At 45.4% G+C, this 22,977-nt stretch overlaps 1 protein-coding gene across 3 annotated transcripts in view; it reads right to left on the bottom strand.

The window, feature by feature from the left end:
- Positions 1-22,977, bottom strand: part of LOC138580230 (asialoglycoprotein receptor 1-like) — a 233,674-nt gene that overhangs the window by 36,005 nt on the left and 174,692 nt on the right. Inside the window, exon 1 of one of the 3 annotated variants that reach the window (XR_011304212.1) lies at positions 18,966-19,186. The exons of 1 other annotated variant lie outside the window; for it this stretch is intronic. The gene's annotated coding sequence lies outside the window, so the exon portion shown is untranslated. Of the gene's footprint in view, positions 1-18,264; positions 18,570-18,965; positions 19,187-22,977 lie in introns of those variants that run through there. One more of the 3 variants, XR_011304213.1, reaches the window with a different exon arrangement.

Genomic DNA, 22,977 nt, shown 5'->3' on the forward strand with positions numbered 1-22,977 from the left:
TCGTCCTCATTCCAGTGGCCCGCATAGTCCCCCTGCTGGGAATTTGATGACCGGACACTTCATCCTCACACTGAGATGAGAAAGGAGGATACCAACATGCCAATAAGGCATGGGTGACTGGGTAAGCACTCCTTAAGGGAAAAGGAGGATATGCGATTTACTCTGTTGATGTCATCAGGTTTGACTGAGAGCCACCTCCCCTCAGGTGGTCCTACCTCATGTGGCGGCCCCAGGGTCAGGATCAGGTAGTCGTTGCCACCCTCTGGCCAGATAGGGGAGGTCGAGGAGGGTCCCCTTAGTGAAAGTAGTGATGAAGCCCTTGAATTCATCAGAGTTACATCATCAGAATGTCTACTGGGAGATGAAAGCTTAGTGGAAATGTCAGACTGGGAGTCTACTGAGACCTTCAAGTGTACAGGGACGGTCAAACTTGGAGCTAACTGGCTTATTGGGCATGTCAAGTGTACTGAGAATATCCAAGTGTGAACTTACTTGCAATATCAAACTGGGAGCTTACTGGGTATGGTACATGGAATGTTGGGTTTACTGTGAATGTTAAACTGGGACCTTACTCGGAATGTCACCTCAGGCGTTTTTTGGAAATGTCATGCTAGCAATCACCTTATCTCTCTCACTCTCTACAGGGGTCAATCTAGGTGGATTCAGACCTGGGTTCCACAATCCGAATGTTAGCAAGAAGTGGTGCCTTCCAATCACTCAGATCCCAATCAGTCTTTACCGCTCACACTCTCCTACTCCGGGCCCTGATGTTCTTCCTTGCTTTCCCTTTATCCTACTCGTCTCCCTTCCTCTTGCTCTCCACTTTCTCTCACTCCCTAACCTCTCTCTGATGTTCCTCCTCCTCATGTCTACTCCCGCTCTCCCTCCTCTACTGATTTCCACTCGCCTCTCCAATATACTCCACTCCTCTGCACTCTTCTCCTAACCTTCTTTTGTCAGTCACCCTCCTTTCCCTCTCTCATTTACTATTTCTCACTACTTCTCACTACTTCTCACTTACACCCTCTCACTTGTGTATAGGCGCGTTACAAATGCCATATCATATCATATCATATACGCTACACTAAATTTGAGTCACTCTCCTCACTTACCATACAGGCACTCTCACACCCAAGTACCATTTTCTTCCAACAACCAATACCTCACCTTGCACACTCTGTAATCCTTCTCCACACTTGCCTGCACCACCCTTTTCCTCGACCTGGTCTCTTAGTCCACCTTTTTCTCCCTCTAAACCTCACCTGAATAACCCACACTCCCCAAACCTCCCTTGTCCCCTTATTCTCCTCGTCCCCCTCCCATTGGTCTTTCCGCTCAGTTGATGCCCTGTCTAATTGCTGCTTTGCTTTCCTCACTGGGGCAGGTTATACAGTTGGGGAGGGGGGGATAAACATACTTTAAACCCTGCCCCCTTTTGGAACTTGCCTCCGCTGCTATTCCGTAATGGCGACCCACTAAGCTGAACGTCAATTTAGGAGTTTGTTTTCAGTGCAAGATGGATTTCCATCCTGCCAGTCCTCCGTGAGCAATGTTCTGTTCACTGCACTTTCATCGCCACCTCTCTCTCCAGTGGGATGTCTTTGCCGCTCTATGCCATGAAGGTTTTCGGATGTGGCAATCCTACTAATGGAGAGAGAGAACACTGACCAGCATTGTAGAAGGCAGGAAGGGATACTTGACATTTGCAGACAGGCACAAGTAGAAGGGACAGAGACTGGGGCCCTCTCAACTCCCTCACCTTGCCTCTGAGTCAGGACTGGCTCTGGTAAATACTGTAGTAGGCCTCCGGTCCCAGGTTCAATCCCCCTTGACAGGGACAGTTCCCATGCCCTATCACACATGTGAATTATGACATGTCATATAATATTAAATTACATCATGACATATTACATGATATTTCAGGCTGTGATAAGTCATACCAGATATCTTAAGTGCAACCTTGGAGTACACAGATATTGTGAGATGCTTCTGCCTGTGGCTACCTTCTTGGAAGGCCTGATCTGCTGCTTGGAGCCAGCGGAACAAACAGAGTCACGCTGGTCTTGGCGGTGGCTCATTGAAAGCACATGTTTGGACTGGAGCAATTACCAAATCTGCGCTAGTTTCAGTTCTAGTGCTACCGCCGCTGCAAACATGGTCAAAACACAAGGGGCTAAAACCAGCTGTTTTTGGTCATTGTGCCCAGTCTACCATTAGCAATGCAGAGGCAGTGACCTAATATGTTCTGTCCTAGTAATGGTGTGAAGACAGGAATTGTGCTGCCACTTGCAGAGTTGCACATTAACAGATTGCAACAGCTCACATCCAGAGATTGCTGCAGTGCAAAATCCTGTTGTACTTAGCCATTTCACTTACACTGCATCAGGAACACATCTGCTCATTGCTCTAGAACGGAAATCAGTGCAAAGTGGATCATCATTCCATGTGCATACGTCATAAAGAAGTTCGAAGAAGCATTCAGTGTTTGAGGCCACACTAGGACAATTTTGCTTCCGACTGGCTGGGATGGCTTTGGCCTGGCAGTTCAGCCCACCCCATAAATCCTGCAAGCCAATAGCAGACCCGGTCTGGCAGTGAGCTGTTAATGCATGGAAATTAGTAAAGTAAACCTAATGGAAACCGGCCATGAAGTAAGGCCAGACGTTGTGGAAATTATGTGCAAATTGGGCATAATATATGGTAGCAAAGATGGTCTTCTGGAAATTAACCATGATGTGATAACTGGAAATAATGGAAACTGGCAAGAGTGGGGGTGTCCTGGTTGGCTACTTGAAATTGTCAAGTCTTACATAGCCTTACGTGAGAAAACAACAGCCAGGATACGATTGGGTAATGGAAACTCTCTGGCGGATGAGACCAGCATAAATAGGGGGGGTGAAACAGAGATGCTTGCTGGCCCCTCTACTTTTCAATTTATATATGGTTGATCTGATGCGCCACTTGGAAGCATTGGGCATTTGGTGCCCAAAGATTGGTAACAACCACATTACTGCAATTTTATACGCAGATGACTTGGTGCTTCTGAGTCCTACGGTTTTAGGTATAAAATCACTCTTGGAGAATCTTGTTAACTATGCAAAAGAAAATGAGCTTTTAATAAATCTAAAGAAGACTAAGGTATTGCTAGTTACTCACAAAAAAATAAACAGGGTCTTTATTGATCTCAGTATTGGGCTGATCCATTATGTCCCTAGCTACATGTATCTGGTCCTAAATCTGACAGAGAATGGTTAGTTATAAAAATATTATAAATACTAAGATCACAAAGGCACGTCAACTGACCTACTTGATAAGTCGATTCTCTAACGGTAACGCAGGGTTTGGGACATGCAGTGGTATTGCCCTACCATCCTGTACAGTGTAGAAGGCCTGGAGCTACAAAAGTGGGAATGATTAAAACGAATTGAAGGTTTTGTTCTGGTGCAATATGTTAAGTTTACCTCACAGCACCCCAATAGATTATCAGCGTTTAGAGCTAGGAGTACTATCCCTCAAAGCAATGGTACTAAAACGTAGAGGAGAGCTTTACCTTCGTACCCAGATTATGAAGAAGGATTCCTTGATGGCTCGAGTGGCAGGGCACAAACCAGGGGCGATTATGAAAAATGATACATTTTTGGAATCAATAAATGAGCTGTTTACTGAAATAAGTTGGCAGGCAGATTTCGCACGTGGAACCACCTCCGTAAACTGTAAGAAAGTGCTATCCAGGAAAATAATACAATGTGATTGGCCTTGTAATTACGCCCACCTGGAAAGACTGCACGGTTACGTTCAAGTGTCAAAGGTGACCCATTGTTTAATACGCCCACAGTTATACCTTTTGATTTGTCCAGACCCAAGAGAAAGACAACTTCGACTCCTGGCAAGGATCAATCGGCTTCCTACACGTACAATTAAGGGGGGGGGTCGATAGAAACTTAGTCAAGATAGCCGATTTTGTAGTATCTGTAAAAATCCCAGGAGCGCAGAAACGGTGAGACACATCTTCACCGAATGCCCAAAGTTAGGCCAACTATATATGGTACGTTTAGGCCACCTGGCACACAACTATGAATCAATCTTGAGTGACGATTTTTGGGTCCATTTCCTGAACACAAAATCTACATCAACATACATTGCTTTATATCAAATCTGGTTAAGAATTAAGCAGTATTTTGAGTACAAGCTTCATGATATTGAATCAAATGGGAAAATCTATTGAAATCTCTTCTCTTGAAATTGGTTGAATTCTTGTGCTTGAATTTGATTTCATGTAATACTGTGCCTGATTTGCCATTTTAGGAGTTATGAATTGTTTGTGTGTGTTTAGGCTCATTTCTAATATATGGTATATTGAAATGTTGAAGTATATAATGCATTGATATGTGAATTCTTTTTTAATGAATTTTTAATGTGGATTTTAAATAGACATACAGAAAGGTTCTATGAACTAAAACATATAATACATATTATTCTTATTAGAAACTGGCAACAGTCTGCATAGTGGGAATGAAGTAATTTAATAAATAGGTCTAATGAAAACGGCAATGGTATGCTAGGTAAGTTGAAATATACCTACAAAAAAACCCCAATATTTATTCCTCGAAATATTTGGTGTATTTTACTGGCAGTTCTACTTTGAGTCTGTTTGGCACAGTGTAAATCTGTAAGGCAAATCACGCCATCTGTCACGGGGTGACATCAGAAACTGGGGATTGTGCTAGTATATGTGACTGGGTGGCGGTAAGTGGCAGGTGATATTTACTCTCCCTGAGGATGAGGATATTGCAATATCGATAATGGTATGTTATATTGGTGTAAAATTACTTTCCCCCGTGCACACTGTTTTCTGGTTTTTCCCTGGACACTTCTGTGTTTTTTTGAGAAAGACAAATCTTTTTTAAACAAATAAGTCACGTTTTCCAGGTTTCTATTTGCTATTCTACTCTAATGACTGATAGAGAAACACATGTCGATATTGAGTCTGTCTTTGTCTTTTGTATTTGCACGTGTTGTTCATTATTGCACTTGTATGGGCGTGAACGGGAATAAAGCATTTTCTGATTCTGATAAACATTTCGGCCTATTAAATGTTCTTTTATGAATGCCAATGACTGAAATACTGTTGGCAAAAGGAGGCAGAACGTGTTGCACTGTAAATATGCCAGAGGAATGTTGCTATTGCAAAGTAGGCCCACTTTCTGACACATACTGTGTTTACCGCGATAGGCAGCTCAGGAAACAATACACGCTCTTCCAATATGAGAGGCGGTAGCATTCTGTTCGCCAAACAAATAAGACATTCATTGATACTTTTTAATGAGAGCAGAAGTGCTATTAAAGTTGTAATAAAAGGACCTTCTATAACATCACATTATTATCCAAATAAGGAACGCTATTTGTAAATCAATTATTAAAAGCTATTAATAAATTTAGGGTTTGTGTCATAATTGCAGGTTATTGTAATGTCTCTGTGGACCCCGTTCCTGGAAGCAATAAAGGGTGATTGTGGGTGCACTGAAAGCCTCCACAATTCAGCCTTTGGGGAAACAGTACACAAATTAATGTCAGAACCTGATGAAGAACTCAAACAGAGGGCCAATCACCCACCAGAAGGCGCTTATTACTTATCTAAAATCGCCATTAAGTCCTCGTCTACCTCATCACAGATCCTACTCCTCAGAGTAGAGCCTTCCCACAAACAGGGCACCCAGTGCCACCCTTAACTGAAATATTTTTACAAGAAGACCGCAATCCCACACATAGTCTTAGCTGTTTCCCTTCTGAGTACAAGAGGCCAGTACAGAGAATCCTTCTGCTTTTTTTGTCTGTCCTCTTTGTATGCACCAGGTTCTGGTCCCCCAGGGCAGATAGCTTGCTAGGTTGATGAGCTACCATCGGATCGGTCTGCTCTGAATATCCAGTGTAACGCGGGTTGGTCGCATGCATAGAATCCATTGACGCACCCAACTCTGAAGCAGGGCCACTCTCCCGAGAAGCAGGAGCAATGTCATTGGTGGTCACTGCAAAAACAGGGTTGTTCCTGGCAACAATGCGCCCCCGCCAGTTGCAAAATCATTCCAATGCCAGTTCCTGGCAAATTCTCCTGGAAGTGACAGAACCCTGGTTGCTTGTGACACGGCTTTCGACAACACAGAGCTTGAAGATGGCGATGGTCAAGCTACAGCGAGGTTGATGCCCCAGCAGAGTCTCCCTTACAACCATTAACCTCGTCTCTGTTTTCTGTAGATGAGGCAAGGCAGCAGTTTATGATAGTGGCAGCAGAAGCTTATGATAGCAGCATCTGTTTGTGATAGCGGCAGCAGCAGCTTATGATAGCGGCAGCAGCATTTCATCCTCAGTCCGCTCTGATTCAAAGTGATCAAATGGGCTTGAGGTGCACCAGTGAAAACGTAGCAATACGTTCAGAGATGAACTGTCAGCAATCGTCCAGCAGATCTGGAGTAACCTAAACCTTCCAACTCCTTTTCTAACTACAAAACCTCTGAACCAGAGTGGAAAGAACCTTTAAACTGAGGACATAAAAGTGAACACAGGTGAACTTTGAAAATGTTTATATTCCATAGAGAAAGCATCTTTATGTAGTTGAGAATATAGGGTATCATATGGTCTAAATTGTTTTGACTTAAAAAGGTTTAAGTGCTATGAACGGAATTCAAAAGAAAGAACATCTTCAGGGAGTGAAAGCTTTACTCCAGCTGAAATGTTTGTGAAATGTTATCCTCTCCTTTGGGGTCATTTAGACGAGGATTTAAGAATGTGTTTGAGACTAGGTCGCTACAAAAACAACCTAGGCGAGTGGGGATAACACGTCTTTGAAAACAACAAACAGTAAACCCTGCGATGAATCAAATGGATTTGTCCCTTCTCCCCAAGGGGGTGCCTGCTCCGCAACACTCTCCCTAGGGGCTGAGGCAAATGGGACATCACCGGGAGAGATTCCCGCTTAGAGGACAAGGACTACCGTTCCCGTGAGGAACTCCCAACAGCTGTGCACACCATGGCCTACATGACAGACTCCACAATGCCAGAATCCTGTAAAGATAGAGGCTGGAATAAAGGAGCGCCACAGAGATACAATCATCATATAAGTAATGAACATGTCCCTTTAAATCAAAGTCTGCAACTCATTGAGACGAGAACACTAAATAACGGACCCTGTATGGAGATCGGAGCGAGAGAGGAATGCATACGCTGGCTAAGGAGGGCTCTGCGCTGCGTAAGATTGGAAGGAGACAGAATATGTACCAGAAAGGAGACCAGCGAGTTTGAAACACGCTTTGAGACGAGAAACTGGGACGTCAGAGTAACAGCAAAACACCAGCACGAGAGAGCAACCAGACCGACCTGAGAGACTGGGATGCTGAAGCCAAAGTGAAACCCAGGCAAGAGAGAACAAGAGGCCAGGAGCAGGGCAGGAGAGGCTGAAACTCGAAGGTCACAGCGCAGCCGTGACCGAAGAAAGCCACAGGGCATGAGAATGAGGCAAAACGCTGAGACCCCAAAGTCACATTGTAGCCCTGACCCAAGAGAGAATCAGGGCAAGAGCCTGATACAAGATGCTGAGACACCAAAGCAACAGCACAGCCCCAATACGAGAAAGCCACAGGGCAGTAGCCCAAGACGAGAAACTGGGACACCAGAGCCGACACACAAACCCAGTAACCACAAAGTGACCACGTTCCAAGGCTCGAGAAGAGGTCGCCAAGAGACAAGGCATTCAGAGACATTCCCCTTCATAAGAGAAGGTAACAAGGAGTATTGGGATAATGAAGAAAAATCATTATATCGTACAGATCACTCGTCCCAGTAGAAACTACGAAAGAGAGAGACTTATCCCTGAACCAGGTTAACCTACGTTGTTGGAAAATAGTTTCTTTAAGCTGCCAAAGCCCCCAGGTGGACTGATGGGGATGTTTCTTGAAGAGTGTGCCACAGTGCTTGTTGATAAAGAAGCTTGCAGTCCTGTAGACTGTGGGGCAGCCTGCTCGGTTGAACCAGAAGGAGAAAAGCACTAAAAGATTGGAATATCGCCTTCAAATCAATAAGATTGGAGCAGAGGACAAGTTATGTTCTGGCGAACTAGCGGTCACGAGTCTCAAAATCTTAGTTTGCCTCCATCCATACTCTAAGAAATCTGGCGACATCTCGGGAATAGGGACAGAGTCCCACCAGAACTTCACATAATGAGTATAATGTCTGTGGACCAGGATACTAGTTGACTCCTAGAGCTGAGTGGTATCAGCACTTTGCATGAATAGAACTTTCTCCTGATCCCAATGGCCGGTCAGATGCAGGGAAATGGTTCTCATGGCAAACCTGGTGATGGAGGCTTTAAGAGTGAGAGAGTCCATGAGGGCCAAGTGTATCCAGAACCATGGCACAGATAGAAAGTATTTACTCTCTGAGTGCATCAATACCTGTTCAAGGGCTTGTATGTGTTCCAATGGAGGATACGTCTTCCGATGTGTTCAATGTCACCCAGATGAATTATAGGAAATACTTTGGTTGGAAAGATTGTTTCGTGACATTGACCAACAGGCCCAGAAGGAAAAAAAGAGTCTTGTTTGAACTTGGCTTATGTGCTTATGGTACTCTATAGGGAAGTATGGGGAAAGGGGAGTGAGCAGAGTCCTTTCCGCACCAAAGCCTCCAATCCAATGGTTCTAGAATCATGAAGTAGTCATGCAACACTACTGAAGAGTGAACAACCCTGACAAGAACACCATTCATTTCTGTGACCTGACTACGGGTTTCAGCAGCATTTGATATTAATTGTTTCATCTGCACTATTTCAAGAAGTGCGAAAAACTCAGCTTGAGACTGAGAATTTCCAAGAATCCTCTCTAATAAGTGGAGTAAAATCTACCTCATTGCCATTGAAAAATATTGCTTGACCAAGATCTCACTTACTGTGTGTTCTACTTTTTTAAAATCATAGGTAGGGGAGGGTGGAAATAATCCCTTGGAGTGGAGTCTGTGTTTTTGCTGTATGGAATTGCCTCACAGTTCTTTGAGTTGTTGTTTTCCTTTTGTAATGCTTGTATCAGTCGGAAAATAAGGAATAATTTGAAGGGGAAGTGGATTGCCTATAACAAGGCTTGGTCGATAACAGAGAGTCAGTTGATGGTTATAGCTCTCATTTTGCAAAGATGGAAAAAATTATTCTTACTTGGATGGAAAAGGACCTTGCAGCACAAGTTCTAGGACTAGGACCCCATATTGTCATTCCCGTGTAAGTTAAGACGGTCCTAACCAAGCTCGACATCTCACAATGATCTCACAATGATCCCAAAAGCCTTATATATTTGCGGTTTGTCTAGTTGAACATTTGGTCAGCAACTTCGTTCTCTCCAAGCCTGCATGTACTTTATATTTAGCACAGCTTGACTTTACCGTGTGCTTTGACATTTGATTTTTAAAACTACACTGCATAACATTTACACGTGTTTTTCAACTAATTTATTTGTACATTATATTTTAAATACTACCTATCTATATTTAGTGACTGGCCATGCCTGTGAGTGATTTTCTTTGCATAAAAAAACGTTTTCAATGCTATAGTGCTTAGAGAAATCTTGCCTCATTTGTAAAGCACTTGGGACAGTTTGGAAATGTAGTAAAGCACTAGGCTCATTCCCAACATTACCACCCACTGGAGGATGAAGAGCTGAATCGGCTCATCCGTGGCATCGAGCCCATGTCGCATGGCATCAGCCTGTTCCATTGGTGAGCGTGTTTTGCTTGAGCTCCCTGTCTGGCATACATCATGAACTCTCTTTTCCCACACTGTGAGTTGGGGGGGGGGGCGTTTAGAGAACCCTGTGCACCTAATGCACAGAGATGTGGTAGATGAAGACTATGGCTAGAAGAAGAAACACAGTTGCATGTGCCAAGATAGAAAATAAGTGTATTGCTGTTCAGCACACCCCTTGTGTCAATCATCATTTGCCTTATCTGCAGTTATCTGTGGAGGAGTGCAGGTTTGGACTGTAATAAGAATATGGGCCTCATTACGACCCGGGTGGTAACCATGGCGCTATTTGCGCCATGGTTGCCACCGGTAAACTACCAATTCCGCCATGGTGAATGGCGGAATTACCTCCCCATTCCAAGGTTTGCGGGGGCGGTAATTCCCCATTCACCATGGCCCTTCCCCATTCCCATTTGAGCTCCCGTAGGGCTGAATGGGAATGGGGAAGGCGGTAATTACGGTACCGCAAATTGTGGTACCGTAATTACCTCCAAAGTCCCTTTGCGGGTCCCGTCCTTAACGGCTGGTAAAACCAGCCTTTAAGGGACGACCCGCAAAGGGACCTCGAAATTGGGCGGTAAGGGATTACCAGTAGCGTTGCCCTTACCGGTACCGGTAATCCCTTACTGCCCTGGTCATAATGAGGCCCTATGTCTCAATGCAAGGAGAAGCTAGGAGCCTGAAGAGAGGTGGCAGTGAAGCAAGCCACGTAATACAATGCAGAGTTACAGTACAGCCATTGTTTGGCATTGCAAAATACCCTCTGCTTTGATGGACCTTTATTGGACTATCTGTCTTCTGTTTCTGGGTAACCCCTTTTCATTTAACTCAAAAAACATGTGCTTTGATAAATGCTGTGATCTGAATGTGACTGCATTGCCTTTGTGTCCAGCCATACTTTGACCTGCACAGGAGATAGATGAGTCCAGACATGTATGTATGTATGTATGTATGTATGTATGTATGTATATATGTATGTATGTATGTATTTAAGAGCTTATAGAGTGCACACCTACAAAATGAATGTTAAGGTTTGTGTGGGGAGGAGAAAGACGGGGGCAGGGACCCATATAAACATTGATTATAAGATTCCTATAAGTAGCTTATAAGAACTTGTGAGAAACTAGTAGGATTTTGGGAACAATAATAAGAACTTTAAAGTAAGTTATATTACATCCACATTTTTATAATATCTTGTTTGAAGTAGGATTTATGTACGATCTTATAAGATTCGAATACGTTCCTTATAAGAAAATAAATAAATATGTGTGTATGAGGGGATACAAAGTAGGGAAGAGGCAGGTGACAGACAAGGAGGGTCTATGACAGTAACAGCAAAAACAGTCTAGGCTTAAATGACGAGTCAGTGCTATATGAGGTTTCAGAATTGAGTTAGGGAAGTGGCATTATGGATGTGAGGAGGCAAAGGGTTGCACAGAGAAGGAGCTTCTACTGAGGCGCTTCTACTGCCTGTACTTTGGGCTATGGACAGAGGAGCATTTAGAAGGATCTGGTTTGCAAAACAGGGTCTCTGGGAGGCTGGTAAGATTGAATCCTATTTTCCAAATAAGTAGGAGCAGTTGAGTTGAGGCATTTGAAAATAAGGAAGAGTAGTTTGAAGGAGATGGAGTGTTTGACAGGGAGCCAGTGCAGTTCTCTCAGGAAAGTAGCAAGGGTTGAATGTTTATGAATGTCAGCAATTAATTGACCAGCATCATTTTGCAATAGTTCTAGCATTTTTAATTGATAGACAAGAACATTAGCATAGTAGACATTTGCGTAATTTTGCCTAAAGCTGATTGGCAAACCTACGATGGCGGCATGATTCTCATGGGTAATGACTAGGAGGATTTTCCGTACTGATTTGCGATAAAAGCGCCAGAGTTTGCAAACAGCTTCAATTTAAGAGTTCATTGTAATTTGGTGTACCAAAAGACCTCAAAGGTCTTCGCTATGGAGCGAAGGACACCGGGGTGCCAAACAGGGTGCAATGATGCAGGATACCTAGATGTTTATCAGATGTCAGTGGCTGAGAAAGACCACTGAATACCTTTGAGAATTGTTGAGTGTTGTTATGCTACTCGCCCTCAAGTGCACAGAGGAAGTGGGATGGATTCTGGTTTAGGCTGATGTTTGAGGCGATTGAAATTTAGAACTGCGCATCATCAGCATAGGAGTATAATCGTACGTTATGGATGTGAAGAGGATCCATAGGTGGCTTTACGTATATGTAGCCCCTGTTTCCCGGCCCTGACCCAAACCAGGGAGCATCCAATCCTGGCCAAGGTCAAGGACAGTTCCCATGGAAACCACCATGCCCACCCCCCAGCCCGCTAGGTAGGGAGGGGCGCTGCACCTGCTAAAATAAAATTGCTAAGAACAGGAGATGGGCCACACCCTGTGTTCCTTGATCACTAAGAGACACAGACACCAGAGGGAATTTTCTAGGGATGCCAACGGGGACCCCTCTTTATTTACTAAAACATCAATACCTTTTTCCTTTTCCCTAGGAATCCCCTGGCGTGAGCTCCAACTGACTGGGGACCCGATACATCAGCTCACCCTTCCTTGGAGGGGTCTCAAGGACCCTTATGGAGAGTCTGCAGCAACAGACGCCCTGCCTAACCTCAGGTACCACCCACATTATGTGTGAGGCCAGAAGATGGCCTCTATGGGTGGTCCCAGCCTGTAGGCGGCCTCAAATAGACTGCCGCACATGATCCCATCACCTCACGCCAGAGTACCTCCCCTCCACACCCTTCTTTAACTAATGGCCATACCTATACAACATCTTACTTAACTATGAACCCTACTTAACATTTAATCTAAGTAACATTACCCTTAACTCCCCTGCTCAACGTGTAATCTACTTAACAATAATTAACTATACACATAACTTAACACGCATATATATTTACATACAACATAAACATATAAGACACAATGTCACAATGGGGTGACTGCTGCAGTCAGTCACCCTGTTACAATACCACAAGGTCTGCCTTTAGTGAACTGGATCTGTGCTGGCTGAAGGTAATGTTGGCTGGTGAAACAGCTGGCTGATAGCAAGGCTGGCTGGAGGCTGGAGGTCTGTCCCCTGTTGACACATAATGGGGCCCTGGACCCTCTTCTTTCTTCAGGATGGCCCCGTCCACCACATGGATATGGCCACCCACACTTACTGCACAGCCCGCTCTCTTATTTGTATCCTGGGCGGCCCCATCCGTGAGTAGGCATCTGTCACCACACTTCACCGCCACACCCCGTAGCCAAATGTTAACTTCAGGGTGGGCGCTGTTGGCTGGAGGGGCTTACCCGCACTCACTGCCTCACCTCAGGAGGATAGTGTAGCGGCAACGTGCTCGCCTTGGAAGCAAGACGACAAGTAGCAACACAGGTTTGATCCCCGGGTCCACGCTTAGAAACCTCTAGGTATTAATACCTATCATATCATATCATAACTGCGGTATGCACATTATTTTTGGGGTGAACCCCGTTGGCTGAGGGGCCCACCCAGCATCACTGCCGCGCCTTTGGTGCCCGTTTGTCTTCGGTGGCGTCTCTGTGGCAACAGGGGTGCTGGCATGATCACTGCTGTGCTCCACGGCCTTCTCTGGCCTGCCCCCTCTGCAATGCATCGTTAGACGCGGGGGGGGCACATATTCACCCAGACTGGTCTGCTGGGCGGCCCAGAGCTTTCTTCACCGAGGCCCCTCAACGGAGAAGCCAGGAACTTCCTCCACCTCCTCCTCTTCACCCGGGTTGGCCAACCCAGGACTTATATCTTCTTTTCCTTCGCTTCACCTCCTGGGCTGCTCCTGGCATATGCAGCCCGGGAGGACTTCCTTGAAGGGCCCGCTTTGTTGGCCATGAGGCAGGCCTTTGGGAGCATGGCCGGACAGCCTGGTTTGGCCCACCCCCACAAGTGGTCTGGGCTCGGCTGTTCTTTGTGGGCCCAGGCAGCCCCTGACACGCAGCCTGGGCCCTTAATATCACTGTGCTCATCACATGTGCCAACAGGTGCCAAAGCTCAAGGGTGGCCGAGCTGCCCATGACATAAGCATGACATAAGCAGCTCAGCACCCTGTGGATTAGTCACTGGAGGGCTCCCCAATGCGCTGCCTGAATCCTACATATGGATTTAGGCCCAGGCGGGCTGCTTGAGGCAGCACCCCCCCCACACCCCTCCCGTGCCAGGTAATTCTCTTTCTCTTCTTCTTTTCTTTGTCTCCCTTCAACTGTCCCTTTTCCAACCATCTCTTTGTTGCAAGTAGCCGCACTAGCCGGGCCCCATGGGGTCATGGGCTACATATACATTAAAGAGAATGGACATGGGAGAGAGCCCTGGGGGGCTCTGTATGGGACATGAGAATTGGAGGAGAACATACTAAGCCTGATACAATGAGATCTGTTGGATAGAAAATCTGGGAACCAATCTAGGTTTTTACCTGAGATGCCAGTCACTTGCTAAAGGTCTTCCAGGAGGGGAGAGTGATTTACTGTATTGAAATCAGCTGGCAAATGATATAGCATAAGTAGAGATGGGGCTCCATTGCTGCTGAAAGGATGTCATCCTATACTCCTCTGGTAATTTTTTGCTTAAAAAGTGAGGCCATCTGAGAAGTTTTGCTTAAAGCCATCAGGTAACCAAGGAGGCCCAAAAAGGCCAAGCATGCCTAGTTTGTCACCCTGTACTACGGAAAGCTAGCCACAGATTGCGAGGGCCAGATTTAAGAAAATGTTCCTTACAGGAGGAACAATAAAAATCATGGCGCCAAATACAGATGCCAAAACAACCTAAACAAAATTATCAGAACATATGCTGCACTAATGGAGATATTATTTCCATACTATCAAAAAAAGGACCTACCCAGGGATAATAATCTCCCAACCTTGCGTTATTTGTTAAGAGTTAAGTCCACTCATGTCCCTAATGTCTTCCCAAACCAGGGAAGAAGAAAATATATACTGACCTTACAACCTAGTATAGGAATCGTGCTTTGTGTGAGATTTTGTTATTCTGTCTCTTTTGATGTCTTGCTGGGGTGCTGCGGCTGCTGATTCAAAGAATATGCAGAGAAAATATAGTTGTGAAGGACCGGGAATTAGCAGTACACCTCTTATTTTAACATTGTGGGATATTTTAATTATGGACATTTCATGTCAACTACTTGCCAAGGCTTGTATAACAAAGATATAAGAGATGAGACCATAGAAGTCACATTTGTAGAGGGTTTCATACCAGTATACCTTTTGGATTCCAGTGAAGACTATTAGGAATAATGATATACAATATACTGATAATATCTCTTACGGTTGAGGGTCAGAATGGAGGCTCTGAGTGTCAAGGCAGACTAGGCTCAGAGTGAGGTTAGGCACTGGGAGGCTTTCATAGATCAGAGAGGGTTCAGAGAGGTGTGTGTGTGTGTGTGTGTGTGTGTGTGTGTGTGTGTGTGTGTGTGTGTGTGTGTGTGTGTGTGACACATATCAAATAACATGAGACAAGAAATGAATGCTCCATTCATTTTTATTTCCACGTTTACCCTTTTAGATAGGTGGCACACCAGGATCACCTAAGGCATGATTCTGCACTCACTTGTAGGTTGAGTTCAGAAGAAATTTGGAAAATGAGAATTCGGATCCATGGGTAAATGGGTGCAGCCTTAGAACCCGATGTAAAGGCTAGGTCTCTAGAGTTCCCCATAGGCCAGTACACACCTGATTATACTAGAGAAAACATGTGCAGGCTTCTTCTGCCAATGGCCAATGTATGCTAGTATCTCCACATAAGAACATACTCCTATTGGCTTTGCCAGTACAAATTATATGTCACTGTAAGAAAACATATCCAAACTGGCTGCACCAATGTAGGTCATTATGGCCATATAACGCCAATCACCATGCTTGCTTTGCCATGATGCCCAGTACAAAATACCATGCCACAGTAAGAAAATATATCCAGACTGGCTGAACCAATGTAGACCAGTATAGTCATGTAATAACACTTAACATGCATGCTTTACCCTTGATGCAAGTAGAAAATGGCAATCCACACTAAATAAAACATCCAGACTAGCTTCCCCAATGCAGGCCATCCTAGCCAAGTAGTAACACTTATTTTGTTTGTTTTAGCTTTGATGCCCAGTAAAGAATGCCATGCCACTGTAGGAATATCAGCCAGACTGGCACCACCAATGTAGGCCAATATGACCACTTAGGAACACTCATCAGGTTGTTTTTACCCTCTTGAAGCCCAGTAGAAATTCTGTGCAACATAAACGATATATCCTGGCTGCAAAAATGGCTCTCCCTTTCCCCCATAATCAAAGGCCTACTTTCCGGCACACACACATTCATACAGCCATTCTTTTTTCTCAGTCACTCGCAAACACATACAACATACACTCTCTCATTCACAAGCACAGTTACACATAGAAGCCCTTCCATGCACACAGATAATCCATACATGCATTTTTCTTTCTTTCCCGTTGCCCCAATCCGAACTTCAGGTGCTGTTTGCACCGAAGGTCCTCCAGGTCTTGGGCAGAACAGAGAAGGAACTAGGGACAACTGCACATACACAGTGGTGCCAGAGCTCCTTCATCATGCTATCTACAGGGACGTAACTGTGCCGGCAGGTGCAGGAGCCCCCCTTACAAACATTGTAGCCTGAAGTTACCTGATGTTCATCCCCAATGGGCCGTGCAAGGCTAGGTAAACAAAACGCTCCTGGCCTGGAATGGCCCACTAGGTTTGAAACCTGGGGGACTGAAACTGTTAAAGGGAAATCACATTTCCCTTTGGCAGTTAAGGCCATCCCAGGAGCACTCCCTCAACAGCTTTCTGCATCTGTGCGAGCGCTCATTCTTTTCACTGGGCTGGTTTTGGCTTGTCCACAATAGGTGGCAGATCAGCACCCTGCTGCCCACTATGGACAAGCCTCCCCTCCTTTTGCTATTGGCTTGTAGGCTGACTGGTAAGGGCTCAACTGTAGGCATAGCCTACTCCAGCCAAGGCTGCAAGCACACAGGTCTGGGTGGGCCTCTAACAGCTCTTCCCGCTGAGAACCTTTTCAGAGCACACATACGCTACTTTACACTAGTTTTATTGGCGCCGCAATAACTGGATTTGCACTGGCTGTAGTTCCAGTAAAATGACAATCTGGCACGTTTTCAAAATGGTGCAATGTCAGGCTATCAACCAGCGATAAAACATTGCAAAATGGATCATTGCACCTGCATTGCTAATTGAGGCCCTGGGACAATGACCAAATATGGCGAATCATAGCACTGCTGCAGCGGCATTTGCACCAGAATTAGCAGCTTAACTAACACCAACTCAAATGCAACAATAGCACCAGCACAAACAACGCATTGTTTTCTCTCTCTGCTCTGGGAATGTGGACCGAGTATCCTAGTTCATAATCGTTTTCTAGCAAGCCGTTATATCTATGTGCTCTGGGAATTTGGACTGAGTATTGAAGTATGTGACGGCTTTGCAGCGAGCAGTTTTATCCATGTGCCTTGGAATTTTGGTGTCAATCTCCCAGCATGGAGTAGTTTCACAAAACAGTTTTCTCAGTTTGCTCTGGGAATTTGGTGTCAGTATCCCAGGGTGGAGTGTTTCACAACACATAGGAGCTCATTTTCAAAGAGCTCGTAATTTGGCAGTGGGGAGGAGTTTTTTCGTATAGACCTACAATTAGGCGGCTCCCTGCAGCCAAATGTTGGTCATTTGCATTACGTGGTGGAAATGAGCAAACTCTGCATACCGGGCTCGCATTGCAAGCAGCGTTCAATTATAATTGCTGCCTTTATGGCATAAACCCAGCGTGCTCCATAGGGATCTCCAGCATTTGTGCCGGCATGAAAATGCATGCTGGGGCATTTGTATGGCAGAGAGGTAGGGAGGTAGGGAGGTGGGGGGAATGCAAGTTGCGTTCTGCCCCTCGTCTCCACCATTCAAATGAATGAAAATGAGGCGTGACATAAGAAATGGGGATAAGTGCCTTACGCGAGGCTTTTACACATGTTCGTTATGTTACGCCCCAATGAAAATAAGCCCCACAGTCTCCTCAGTTTGCTTTTGGAAGTGGGGCACAATATAACAGCATGCATTGTTCCAAAGGAAGTGGTTTTGTCAATTTTCTTTGGGAATTTGAACCTACTACCCTGGTAAGCAGTGGTTTCACAGTGTTGCGCTCATCATCCCAGGAGTAGATATTCTCACAAGTAGTTTTCTCTGTTTTTCCTTTCCACCAAAGTGCTTTAGCCAGCATCCTCTGGTCGCAAATGCAGGACTACTCATTGGATTTCTCTTTTTCCTCCAGACTCCCCGTCCCCTTGCTCTCTGATTTTAGTTGCATGTCTAAAGGGTCACCCTCCCCCCTCCCTTCAGAGTACAGTCAGTTTTTTCTGCTCTCACTCTGGTCTCATACCTGGGTTCTGGGGTCAAAACATTCCCCTTGTTATATTTAGTTTGTCTACCTGCAGCAGCTCCCTTTCCTCTTCGATCTGACCAGGCGCCAGCATATCCCTGGGCTCGTCATGATTGCCAGTGGCTGCTTCCTTATTGTCCTCCATGTCGGTGTGCGGCATGGAGGACGGTGGGTCCGTATCAGGTGGGTCGGCTGGTGTCAGCCTTGCTTCTCTGGTCTTGCCCGGTCCACTCGGCAACAGGTCGTATCTGTCAGTCTTCCGTGCTCCTTGCTGACACTACACTCTGCGCCTCTGCACACAGCTTCTCCACTACGTTATGATGACAACCACTCCACTTAGTCCCATTGGGTCCTTTTGAGTGACCCCCCCAATCCCAGAACACATGACTATAGCCAGTAACAACAGACTCTCAAAAGCACCTCACTTGGCGAGATGTAACGGGTTATTAGTAACGCGGTCGCAATTTTTTCACTTACCTGCTGCCTCCCATCGGTCCATTTACGGGCCTTTACCGGATCGAGAACCCCTCTTCTCATAGCTCTCAACTCACACGCTTTTGGCGGGTGTCACCCGCCTTGTAAACAGCTGACTCACCCGCCAAGCCTCCTGCACGCCCATTCATTTCAATGGGCGTCTCACCCGCCAAAAACAAAATCGGGTGATTTCACCCGCCTTTTCGACACAAATGGCTGAGAGCTATGCTCTTCTTGTGTTCTATCTTGCACCCGACGCATCCGTATGTTCTTTACCTTTCCGCATTGGAAATACAGGTCTTCAGCTGCCGCGTCCGCCATTAAACTCTGACATCTGCCGCATCACAGCTTCTGCTGGCGTTTCTTCGTTTCAGCGATTTCACTGCCCACAGCAGCAATCTCGGGCCATGTGCGCCCCGGGGCCCACAATTGTTAACATATAAATGTTAGAAAGCAAAGACTAGACTGCTCATTTAGGTCCATTAGTATGGAGTGGAAAGGAGCATTCCTTCCAACATGGCTCCCTTCCACTCCATACCCATGGACCTAAATGAGAAGTCTAGTCTTTTCTTTCAAACTCAGCCTTGAAATGGTCACCTCTTTCCGGGTCTCCGGAGACCTGACGCGGTGGAGCATACAATCTGAATCTACGATATTAGTGTCCCAGAGCAGTTTACCCCAGGATACTAATGGCAATAAGCCTCTCACTGGCTCGTGGATTATTGCTTAATTGTATCTGGTTGCTAAACTGACCTGCAACAAGCATTTCAGGCCAGAAGTAAAAATAGTCCCAGATGCAAACATCTAACCCCAGCATACTCCCAGTTTGCATGTTATGTATCAATTTACTCATGTAACTTCCCAAATGCTGTATTACACAACATGACCCATCAGAGAGATTTAAATATGTTGGACTTCTGAGATTGTTTAAACACAACTCCAGATTAATTAAAAAAGAAAATGTTTCCAACAGCATTGCTAAAGCAAGTCACCCAGCTGAGGATGTGTGCTCCTGCCAGGTGGCTGTATACATTTCAGTGCTTCTTCACGCCACAGTACATGGTCCTGGTTTAGACTAATGCCTTTACATCTGCGGAACGACCGGCACACAGCCTCTTCAGGAGAAAAAGTGTGATGGTTGTCGAAAGGATTTACTGGAAATTATTCCAAATTTAGGATGAAGTGTAATACATGATTGTTGAAAAATTTGAAGAGTGGTAATCACGGCTTGTCTCAAAATCCTAACTCATACATTAGACGGTCCATAGAGCTGGGGATTCAGGTCTAAAAATGGCGTCTAAATTCGTCCTCTCAATTCCCGGCAGCACCTCCTATGGGCTTCTTCCACCTTCGTAGACTGGTGAGAGTCTTACATGTCTTTACTTTGCCAGCTGTGTATCTTCCCGCTCAGATGATTGCATCACCCCTTCTACCATAAACATGTCTCAGAACATGTCACAAGTGATCTCGTGTCGCGTCATATCGTATACCTCACATGTCACATACGTCATGTCAAAAGGATCATATCTCATCGCATATTTTTCTACACATTGCCACACCATGCACCTCTTCGAACGTCATATCACCTGTAACAAAGTAATTGCCTCACAAGCATGTCAAATAAGACACTTCACATACATTGGCATAGAGGTTACATCACATTCATCATGTCTTGTACATCAGGTCCTATACATCACGCCACATGTGCAGTGTCACATACATCATATCATACACGGCATGCATGTCAAGTCACACACATCACCTGACCTGTTATGCACATCACATCAGCGACATCACATATGTAAAATCACACACATCAAATCATATGTCGAGTATGTCACATATGTCTCGGCAAATAGTTTACATAGCATCACATACTTAAAGTCTCATATGCCAGGTCCCATAAGCCGCATGCACTATGCCACCTACATTGCACCACTAACATCACATCAAATACCATAAGATGGACATTCCCAGTAACTCCGAGTTTGACACTCACAGTAAGATTGGCATTTCCAGGAAGCTCCAGTTTCACATTCCATAAACAATCCCAGTTTCACATTTTCAATAAGCTTAAGGTTCTCAGTAAGCTCCTACTTGAACATTAGCAAGAAGCTTGAAATCCCAATTAAGCTCCCAGTTTGACATTAACGGTAAGCTCAATATTCCCAGTAAACATTTATTTATTATTATTTATTTATTTTTAAAATGTATAAAGCGCACTAGCAGCCAAGAGGCATCGAGGCGCTGATAGAAGGATATGTCTTTGTTACAGAGTATAAAGATTGCTACTGGTTCCAATAAGCGTAGCAGTTAAGAGCAGAACAGTACAAAGCTTTCTTTTGGCTACAGGAGTTATTTATGGCTACATTAGCGAGCAATGAGCACCTGGCCATAATGGGTGATGCTTCATATGAAAAGCATGGTCTTGATCGCTTTGCGGAAGGCTAGGTGGGATGTTATTCCTCTGAAGTGAGGTGGTAGCGAGTTCCAGTGGGAGGCAGCAATGAAGAGGAAGCTGGAGCCTTTGTATAGCGCTTATACACAACAAGTGTCTCAAGTAAACAACATTCTTTACAAGCCCTTGAGTCATTCAGAAAGAGCAAGTGCTATCAGCGTTATGATGGTACAAACATATAACAGCTGTCGTACTAGGCCTGACCACATTTTTTAGTGATTGTAAGAGCTTTAACAAGAATGGGGTAAGAAGGGGAGGCTGGTGTAGCGTAGGGAAGGGACACAAAGGAACAAAGAACAGAAAACTATCGTACTCGGCCTGGCCTGGCTTCGTTTCATAAAGTGCAAGTGCTGCGACAAGAATGGAGAGAGAGGGGCAGGAAAGAGAGGGGAAGGGACAGTCAAAAGAGGAGAGATTTAAAAGGAAGAGATAAACCGAAGGGTGCATAGATGTCAGGCATCCTAAAGTTCGAGTTTGCCAGTGGCTCACGGTGCAGTAGGTGCATGGATGCAAGAAGCACACCTAAGCTAGAGGCACTCTGACCCATTTGAAGTGGGGGAATGCACCGTTGGAAACACACCCAGATTCGAATTTCACAGCAATCACTGGAGACCAATACAAATCAGATTCCCAGTAAGCACCCAGTTTACCATTACTAGTATGAACCCAGTTATACAATCTTTCAGTTTGATGCACTCTGTCAGCTTTAAACTTCAAATTGCCAGTATGCACCCAGATTGGCATTCCCAGTTACAGGCCACCACTTCCAGTAATCTTGCCGTTTCCCAGTAAGATACCAGCATACATAATACCAGTATAAGGCGCTGAGAAATCCCAAAGCAACTCCTACTAGCAGGAGAGCACGTTGTCATTGGAGAAGCCCTACGTATTCGGCTACAGCACGTATTCCTTCACCCCTTACAAAATAATGGCAAGCAGGGTGATGGGGCTCAGGAACCGTTAACACTGAGACAAGTTGTTATGGGGAAACTCATACGTTTACACAGGAAACACACCGTACACAGGCTCACACGCCTTCCCTCTTTATTTCCTTCATACCAACTGCCTCTCTCCCATTGACCACTTCCCTTCCTCCCCCTCCCCAGTTTCTTCCTGCGCTTCCCGGCTCCCTTCTCTTAAAGGGGCCGTGTTCCGCTCACCCACAACATCCCCCCCTTACTTATCACATGAGTTTGTGTCCTACATCTGTTCGATGAGACGTGGGGGCTTGCGGATGATTCTCTGGGGGCGGCCAGGTGCTGCCGCAAACTCTTCGTTTGGCGGTCTCGGCGGGGGATCCTCAGGCGGTTTGGCGCTGGGTTCTTCTTCTTCAATATGTGTTTCTTTCTCAGTGTCCTCCTGGAACATCTTGCGGAAGAACAAGGCATTTCGGGTTATCTCTCAGTCATCCCTGAGACTTTGACTTCTGTGACCACCAGCGGTTCTGGTCTGTATCTGGTGTCTGATTTCCTGTGTTGCTTCTGTCGGATGAGTACAATCTCGCCGACTGGGAGTTGGTGTTCTTTGACTTTCCTCTTGCAATTAGTCCATTGTTTGGCTTTCTTTCTTTTCTCGGCCTCCCTTTCTCTGACCTCCTCATCTTCTGCAAGGGTGTAGTCTTCCAGCTGCGGGAGCCGGGTTCTGGGTTTGTATCGTAACATCAGTTCGTTGGGAGTGTGTCCGGTCGTCTCATGCTGTGTATTCCGGTAACTCCGCAACATTTGTGAGATGGCTTGGGGCATGGACATGAAGTCTGCAGCTGCTTTTTGGCTTGTCTGTTTATTGTGGCCATGAAGTGCTCCACCATGCCATTGGCCTGTGGCCACAGGG

Source organism: Ambystoma mexicanum, chromosome 3p, assembly GCF_040938575.1.
Source record: "Ambystoma mexicanum isolate Mex_15411 chromosome 3p, UKY_AmexF1_1, whole genome shotgun sequence".
NCBI classification, from domain to species: Eukaryota; Metazoa; Chordata; class Amphibia; order Caudata; family Ambystomatidae; genus Ambystoma; species Ambystoma mexicanum.